The 9,674-nt window shown below is 34.2% G+C and overlaps 1 protein-coding gene across 1 annotated transcript in view; it reads right to left on the reverse strand.

Annotated features, from left to right (window-relative positions):
- The window catches only part of LOC129258839 (solute carrier family 15 member 2-like), a 32,911-nt gene extending 28,733 nt beyond the window's left edge, over window positions 1-4,178 (reverse strand). The window contains exon 1 of the mRNA XM_054897081.2: window positions 3,736-4,178. The gene's annotated coding sequence lies outside the window, so the exon portion shown is untranslated. The remainder of the gene's footprint in view (window positions 1-3,735) is intronic.
- Between the last annotated feature and the right edge of the window lie 5,496 nt (window positions 4,179-9,674).

Consider the following 9,674-nt stretch of genomic DNA (forward strand, 5'->3'; position numbering starts at 1 on the left):
GTGCCTACTGCATGTAGATCTACATGTACTACTGTATGTGTTAAAAGATCGATTCAACTTTTTTTTTCAGGAGCTCATCTACAGTGTGCTCCAAATTATTTTCTCATCTGAATGATAATCTATACTTTTAACAGCTCTATGTTTGATCTCTAGGGTTTTTTTTTCATAAAGAATTGGACTGGGAACTTCCAGAGAAACAATATTAATTAAGCAATCATATAATTTTGAGTCTAACATAATTTATAGATCAAAGACTGCCAATTTAATGAAAATGAATCTACACGTGCATCTATGTCTTCAAAGTCATGATCCCACAAGAGTTAGGCCTAGAATAAAATAGGCCTATACATTTTCAAATAAAATAATTTCAGAATTGTGTAATTAACACTTATAAATTTGCATGTTTAATTTATTTGTGTGTTTCATAATACACTGTACATGCACGCAAGTTGTGATATCACTCATACGTAATCCTGAGAAATTGGTCAAGCCCGGTGTACTTAAAGGGGTACTGCGGGCTGAAAATATTTATATCCAAATAAAAATTCAAAGAGCAAAATGCTGAAAAATTTCATCAAACTCTGATAACAAATAGTGAAGTCATTGAATTTTAAAGTTTAGCAATATATTGTGAAAACAGTTTATGCACGTGACAGCACGTCATCATGAATATTCATTAATTAGGTGGGCTGATGATGTCATATCCCCACTTCCCTTTGGCTTATGTTATTACATGAAATCATAATTTTTTCATTTATTCATACATGTGTAAATGATATATCTCCATTATTAAACAATGAAATAGGTTGCAACAATGAAATGCACTAAATCAGTCATCAATCCAATTTTTTTAGTTCTTAGAGTACAAAATTTGAATAAACCTAATTTCATATAATAAATTACAAAAGAACAAGTGGGAGATATGTCATCATCAGTTTGCTCGTTGAATATGCCTATCTCATCTGTTTCACCGAAATAATGCAATTTTTTTATAAAATGCCATAACTTTGTAATTTTTCGTCCAATTTTGATCAAATTTTCAGTGTTTTGATTGTCTGATTTTTCTTTATCTGTTCAAATCATATGATTTTCAGCTTGGAGTACCATTTAACACCATGCATAAATCAGTAATTTCTCTTTAAAAGTGATTACAACCTCATTCAAACAATTCACTTTCCCTAAGATCTCACTAAGTTTCAAGTACTGCTTAATCCTTATTCTTCCGTGCTTCAGATTCATCATTCATTTAATGGGGCATTGCAAGAAACTTGAGATCAATTGCCAGTCTATATACGGTCAATCTCATTTGTTTCACCGAAAAAATACAAATCATTAAAACGCCATAACTTTGTCCAATTTGGATCAGATTTTCAGTGTTTGATTGGCTGATTTTTCCTTATCTTTTCAAATCATATGATTTTCAGCCAGGAGTACCCTTTTAACACCATGCATAAATCAGCATTTCTCTTTAAAATTGATTACAAACCTCATTCAAACAATTCAGTTTGCATGAAAATAAAATCTCAAAAAGTTCCAAGAACTACTTAATCCTTATTCTTCCCCGTGCTTGAGATTCAGCATTCATTTAATGGGGCATTGCAAGAAACTTGCGATCAATTGCAAGTCTATTTATGTTCCTTAAATCAGAAAGTCAAAAAGGGGCCTAAGCTTTCGATCCTAGCAGAATCTTCGTCGGAGGCAAAATGACAAACATATAAAGTGGAACAACCATAATATAGACCACAAACAAGCTACAGCAACACTAGAAACAAGGAGACAAAAGGGGCATTAGTGAGTAGAGAAGACCAATCAGGTTCCTTAAATCAATCATAAGTCTTCCAATTAATTTCAAATTCGTTACTGATTGCTGTTCAAACTGCTTCTTGCAACAAGGAGTGTACAGCTAAAATTTATCTATTAAAACGACAAGTCCACCCCAACAAAAAGCTGATTTGAATAGAAAGAGAAAAATCAAACAAGCATAACACTGAAAATTTCATCAAAATGGATGTGAAATAAGAAAGTTATAACATTTTAAAGTTTTGCCTAATTTCTCAAAACAGTTATATGCACATCCTGTTTGGTATGCAAATGAGGGGACCAATGACATCACCCACTCACTATTTCTTTTGTATTTTATTATATGAAATATTTTGATTTTCTCGTCATTGTCATGTGAAACATAGTTTCATTCCTCCCTGAACATGTGGAATTCCATTACCATATTTAAACATTTCGTGGTTCAGGCAAGGGGGTCCCAATTGTTAAATTCGTAAAAATTGAAATTTTGTTTAATTCAAACAATAAAAAAACAAAAGAAATAGTGAGTGAGTGACATCATCAACTCTCTCATTTGCATATCACTGAGTTGAGCAGAACTGTTTTGTGAAAAATAAGCAAACTTTAAAATGTTATAACTTTATTATTTTACATCCGATTTTGATGAAGTTTATTCGTGTTTGATTTTTCTCTATTCATTTAAATCAACTTCTTTCTGGGGTGGACTTGACCTTTGTTTAATTGCAACAGAAAATTTGCAATTGATTGCAAATATTTTCTTGCAACATTGTGGGCGTTATTGCATTTGTGGATGTAACACAGTCTTTCTCAAAATTCTTACTTGTGGCCCTTTCCATATTGTACATGTAGGTCTTAGGGAAAATTTGGTTGACCAGCAAGCCTCACTAACGATAATTTAATGCACATATGAAGAGTGGTGCATGAAATATGAAACCATGAATTGAAATGATATTTTGCATCATTACATATACTGCAACTCATGTGTAAACATATAGCCCACCCCATAAAATAGGGATGAAGATAATTGGGAGAAAATATTCTTTCAGGTGTTTCATGAAGCTGTTTCGTAAGTTAAGAGTGACTTTAAGAACGACTGGTTATCCTTTCTTGTCGTAAATGGCATTGGGCTTGACACAGGTAAAAAATTTGACAAGCAAAAAAAAAATAAAAAAGTTATCTACCTAATTTTTAGGGGAGGAACACCAAAATTTTTTGACAAGCAAAAAATAAAATAAGTTTAGGGGGGACAGGTCCCCCCATCCCCCCCGCTTCCGCCGCCTATGGTAAATGGTATGAATTGCTGATGGTTTACCATGTAAGGATTCACCAGTCGCTTTCAAAGTCTCTCTTAACTTACAAACAGCTTTATGAAATGGCCCCCAAGACATACATAGGCCCTAATTCATGTGACAAGGGTTTTCTTTGAATTAAGATTTCTTTTATCAACTCACTCAGTATAATTCAATGTCAGGTATTAAATGTCATACTTGATCTTTCTGAAGGCCATTCCAAAGTTCTTTTATCATCAATTTTGTTAAAGTTATTGTGGCATCAGTGTCATTGCAATAATTTAATTAATAATTATCATCATTAAAATATCCATTACATTACAATATCATTACCATAAATAATTATTATATTATCCTAATAATTATCATTATAACTAGTAATTATGGTAATTGATATTAATGTAATCATTATTTCTTCTATTATAATTATTAGTAGGCCCAAGTAGTGAATTATTATTTCTATTGTGATCATAATTATTAAATGTCATTAGTATTATCATACTATTGTTATTATTATCATTATTATTATTATTATTGTTATTAATTATCATTATTATTATTATTATTAATTATTATTATTAGTTATTTTTATCAAATTATTAAGTTATTATTGTCCAAGTTTGTCTGAAACATGAAAACATCTTACCTCCTGCAGCACCAGAAGTGTATACGAATTCTGGAGTGATTTCTTGCATGCTCACAGTTGGGACACAAAAAGGGCTTACAGTCACAGATTTCTAACTTGATTGATGTCTGTATTATTTGTAGTCGGATTGAAATATGTTCGAAACGCAGTCCAGCTCCTCTAGTCCGGGGATCCGCCCCGCCGGCAACGGCTCTCGCGTTCGTCTGATCACGAGCAGCTGCTAGCTGCTCGAGGAAAATTGGTCCCCAATCTCGTTATAAGACTGAATTTCCAGGTATCATTTCATACTTGTTTATGTCGATATCTGTGATAATCAATTGTTGGTCTTCATGGAGCCTGACAATAATGGAATAACAATTACGAGAAGAAACTGTATCAGCAATCATTGTCCTCGGCAAACATATGTTGCAGACGGGAAGCTCAGGAAACAAAAATCAACAGTCCGGATTTTCGCAGCACCCCCTCTCGTGACAATTGTTATCACAGTGTAACAGTGCGAGTGGAGATCATGACATAGAGATAAAACTACATGCCAGTATTTCGTTCATGAATCCGTGTTTATATTAAAAATATGATGTTTGGAAACAAAAATCGGATTTGACGAATTTTTCATTTCACACACATTTTTTCCGTATGATTATTGAGTATCATTACCGTACTCATTATCCCACCATTTAAAACTTAAGCTCTAATATTGTTTATATTTATTATTATATATTGCCATTGTTGTGTGTGTTTGGTTGTTGTTTTGTGGAGTTATTCATTTATTAATTTACTTTTTATTCAAAAATGATTTTATATCATAATAATGCATAATTAGTTCACGCTCTGAAGACCCTTTTAACCTCTGGCCAGTAAAAACAAAACATGCAATGAAACAAGTACGTCATCATTTCCGTGTGAGTTTTATGAATTCTTTATATCCCGTATAAGATGTTACTGAATGCAAGTCGATTAACACTTTCAAAAGTAATGTCGAAGCAGTTTCTATATTCAAAATAGGTTTTTTTAGTCATTTTATTTCTTGTAAAGTATAATAATATATTATGACAGTGGATACTGGTGTCATTGTTGTTATTCTTTCTATTATGAACCATTGATATTTGGAAAGAGCGCTATGTAAAAAGGTTTGATTACCTTTTTTATGAAGTAGGCCCTACCCCATTTCATTTTCAAATTAAATTTTGTTTACGTTTTATTCCATATATTTTATTATATGATATTTTTTACTGGAGAATTAAAGAAATACAAATGCAAACTATCCTCCTTCGCTCCTTGTTTTTCAAAGTATGATTTTGCTTCGGTGTTGAAAAGGGGAATTCCTACTTTAATTGAAAAGATAATTGAGTTTCAAAGTAGAGCTCAAGTGCTGACCTTGGCGTTCGTGTCCTACCTTATAAAGATGACTCGCCATTTCTTCCTTCAGCGATATATATTACTCGTGTCTTAATTGTTCTGAAAGCCCAAATACCGTATGTGTATATAACGATTCGAAAGAGTGCGATGAATTAAGGATTATGGATTAGGTTATAAGTTTGTGTTTGGATTGACGCGTAGATTTCCATCAATCATTATTGTCATAAGAGAATAAGATGAAATGAATGTCTGCATTCAAATTGGATTCGTTATCATAGTCACGATCCAATTTAAAGGGCAAGTCCACCCCAACAAAAAGTTGATTTGAATAAAAAGAGAAAAATCCAACAAGCAAAACACTGAAAATTTCATCCAAATTGGATGTAAAATAAGAAAGTTATGACATTTTAAAGTTTCGCTTAATTTCACAAAACAGTTATATGCACATCCTGATCGGTATGCAAATGAGGAGACTATGACGTCATCCACTCACTATTTCTTTTGTATTTTATTATGCCAAATGTGAAATATTCTAATTTTCTCCTCATTGGCAAGTGATACAACGATTAATTCCTCCCTGAACAAGCAGCGGCGTAACAGGGGTCGGTGGCCAGGGGCCCGGGGGTGGGGGGGGGGGCAAGAGCAAAAAATTTCCCGGTCATATCATGGCATGAACAGGCGTAATGGTGTAATGAGGCGACGATTTTGAGAGGGCCAGATATTGCGCATCGTGCAGAATTTATCTTTAAAAAAAAAGTTGCGAGCGAGCAAAAATTTTGACATTTTTAATACAAAAATCCAATTTTGTGATAGATTTTGACATGATATCCATAGAATGATATATTTCATTCTTCTCTCTTTCCATTCCTTTTTTTCTGGTCTGTACTCCACTGTGAACAAGATTCTTTGCGGCAGTAGCGTGAAGAGTATAAAAAACGAGGGGCACAGTATGGCGCATGTGCTAAACAGCTGCTTAATATAAGTCCCGAGCGAGCGAAGCGAGCGAGAAAAAAAACTTTTCATGAGAATCTAACTTAATTTGAGATACTTTTTGACATTATATTCAGTTAACACTGGCGTAAATCCCGGGGGGGATGGGGGGGATATATCCCCCCCACTTTTCGAGGAGGGGGGGATGGCCTGTACAAACATCCCCCCCACTTTTTACGAAAGAAATAAAAAAAAAATCACAAGAGATAATTGTTTTATTGGTGAAAATTCTTCCTAAAATACCGCTTAACAAATAAAACAATATTATTGAATCATAAAATGCAAATAAAGAGCCAGTTCACCATTTCCAAACGAAATACTTATGTCCTTATTATAACATTGAAGAGAAATCCCCGTTTCTTCCAATTCATCAATGTTGGTGTCTTTGGGAAGGGATTACGATGGAATGTCAAAATTTTTTTAATGTAATCTCTAATAAAACCATTAAACCATCATGGGGTAAAAAAGATAATTAATATTGGAGGGGTATTTGCCATATATGGACATACAGTGGCGTAACTACGGGGGGCATGGGGCACATCCCCCCCCCCCCCCCATCGGCTGACAAAAAAAAAACGGGGAAAGGGGGAAAGGAGAAAAAAGGGAGAAAGGAAGAGAAACGTAGTGGGAAAGAAGAAAATATTCATTATAATGTTATATTATATTATAATTATGTTATGTTACATTACAACTTTATGAAACATAATTTGCCCAGGGCCTACGTCTTTTTTTATTGTTCCTGGTGCTCGCATTGTCTGTTTAACGAGATATATAATCCTGTTGTACTAAAACATCCCGTTTTCAAGTCAATATAAACCAAATATATTTCCTAGCACTTGAGTTATCATTGTTTTATGTAGTGACATATGCTTCTTATTCATGACTCACAAGTGATTGCCCCATGTTAAGGTCTTCTTATATATGAAACATTTCCTGTACGTGATAACATTCGCACTAGTGGATTGGTGAGATATGTCTGCTCTTCATGAATTCCTAAAATCAGTCCTTAAAATGTCCCTTCTGATCTGAATATCAAAAATTTTCAGCTCGCGCTTCGCGCTCGCATCATTTGGTTAATAAAATACGTATGGTCCTAGTTAATTCCTACAAAGAAACCTTAGAATGCCCCACTTCAGGTCTGAATTATCTAAGTTTTCAGCTCGCGCTTCGCGCGCGCATTGTTTAGCGAGACAGGTACCTATCATGATTACACAAATTTGATTATATTGTCCCTTTTTTAGGTGTGAATATAAAAAATTTCAACTCGCGCTTCGCGCTCGCATTATTTGATCAGTGAGATACATATCCGTTTAATGACATTGTCCTTAAAATGTCTCTATTAGGTCAGTATAACTGGCAACTTAGCGCGCTTCGCGCACTCACTTAGTGATTCAAAAAATTTACTGGTGCCCCCCTCCCCAATGCCGTGACCCACGGTACGCCACTGTGGACATATCAATGACAATTCCTTGCATATCTAAAAACATGATTGCAAAAAAATGCCAAAATATTTCAGTCATCCCCCCCATCCATCAACACGGATTTACGCCAGTGTACTTAACTGTCCATCTTTCTTCCCGCTCTTTACTTTCAATCCTCGGCAGCCCGGTCGTGTTATTAAGTTGGGTTTTTTTCTTGTCCCATTTCTTTGTTTTCCAATTTACCTTTTGACTAATTCCATTCTACCTTCGTTTCCCGCTATTGCTTGCCACTTTGTCATCTTTTGATTTATTTCCAATCATGCTATTGCATTAAGTATTTAGGCCTATTTCGGAATGATTTGTTCTTTCTCAAATGTTCTTCTAATTCCGTTCCTTTTCCCGCTTAATTCCTTCCTTTTTTCATTAAAATATGTATATATTCTTCGTTTTCTTTTCACTTTCCCCTTTCCCTGTCCTTTTCCTCCTTTTCCTTTTCTTCTTTCCTTCCCCTTTCCCTTTCTTTCTTTCTCCCTCCTTTTTTTTTCTTTTTCCCGTTTTTTTTAAATTTCCCGGTGAAATCCGCCAGGGGGGCAGCTTGCCCCCCCTGCCCCCCGCCTGTTACGCCACTGTGAACAAGTGGCATTAGCATTGTTTAATACTATATGTTTCAGTCAAGTTGCTCCTTATTGTCAAATCTATAAAAAATGAAATATTGTATAATTCAAACAAATAAAAAAAAGAAATAGTGAGTGATGGACATCATTGACTGACCCACCTAGTTGTGCTTATCACTAGCTGTTTTGTGAAAAATAAGCGAAACTTTAAAATGTCATAACTTTCTTATTTTACATCTGATTTTGATGAAATTTTCAGCACTATGCTAGTTTGATTTTTCTCTATTTATTCACGTCAGCATTCTCCTGGGGTGGACTTGACCTTTAAAGGGATGGTCCAAGCTGGAGATATTTATACATTGCGTATATCAAAAAAAAATTTACACTTTGAAAAAGCCCTTGGAATCAAAATATATATACAACTTGTGGGTATATTTTTTACATATAATCGTGGGTTTGGGTCTCATCTATCCAATGAAAGTGAGTTTTGACAGAATGTTACACTACAGTGAGCACTGTCCATCTTTGTAAAGCTCGCAGAAATCTGTTTGCGCATGAAAATGCTCGTTTTCACGCTGCGAAACATTTCTCATACTTTTTCCTTGCACTTTAGTCAATTGAAATAAAACGGATATACATTCAAGCATTTTGTAACAATTTTGCCACCCAAATTGAAATTTCAACACTTAGTAAGCACAACCTTTTCCTTTTTTGCGCCAGCTAGATCTGAGGACATAACTGAATCTGAACAAAAGTTTATATCAGACATCTCCAGCATTGTTTTTGCAAAGTTTTTATCATTAAAAGTGTGTTCACATTTCGTTTTTCATTTAATACTTGTTTCTCCACACTTTTCCCAAGCTTGACAATGATTAACAAAATGAAAATCAAGCCTAAGCCATTTTATGTAAATAACAGCTCAGTGTAAAGCAAATATCGTCACGATGGCCTCGGTGTGTGTGGGAGTGGGGTGGGGCGCAATGCACTCTTTGAAGTGTTTTGGGCAAGGAAACAAGTTAAAAAAGTAAAAGATATCTTCAAATCAAATTTACTAACTAATTTCCACGTGTTCTTAATGATAAAGGTCTACTTTTATTCGCGTAATTATTTCAAAGTTCTGCTTATGCGCAAATCACTTTTCACTAACTTTTCAAAAGTAAGTGGTGCTCACTCAAGCGGAAATATTTTTCGATAGTTATATCGCCATTTGCTTAAATGGATCTGTACCAATGTTAAAATGTGGAAAAATCTTCAGGATATTACAAATGTATAATTTTACAGGGTTTTTTCTAAGTGTAAACTTTTTTTGGATACACACTGTTTTTCAATTAATAGAGCAGAGCAAAATGCTGAATATTTGATCAAAATCGGATAACAAATAACGAAGTTATCGAATTTTAAAGATTTGCACTTTTCCGGTGAAACAGTTCTAGGCATGTCTTCATGAATATTCATCAGGTGGGCTGATGATGTAATATCCAAACTTGTTGTGTTTTTTTTGTTATATGAAATTAGGTTTATTCAAACATTTTCTACCAAGAACTAAAACAACTGGATT

Source organism: Lytechinus pictus, chromosome 1 (genome assembly GCF_037042905.1).
Source record: "Lytechinus pictus isolate F3 Inbred chromosome 1, Lp3.0, whole genome shotgun sequence".
Lineage (NCBI taxonomy): Eukaryota > Metazoa > Echinodermata > Echinoidea > Temnopleuroida > Toxopneustidae > Lytechinus > Lytechinus pictus.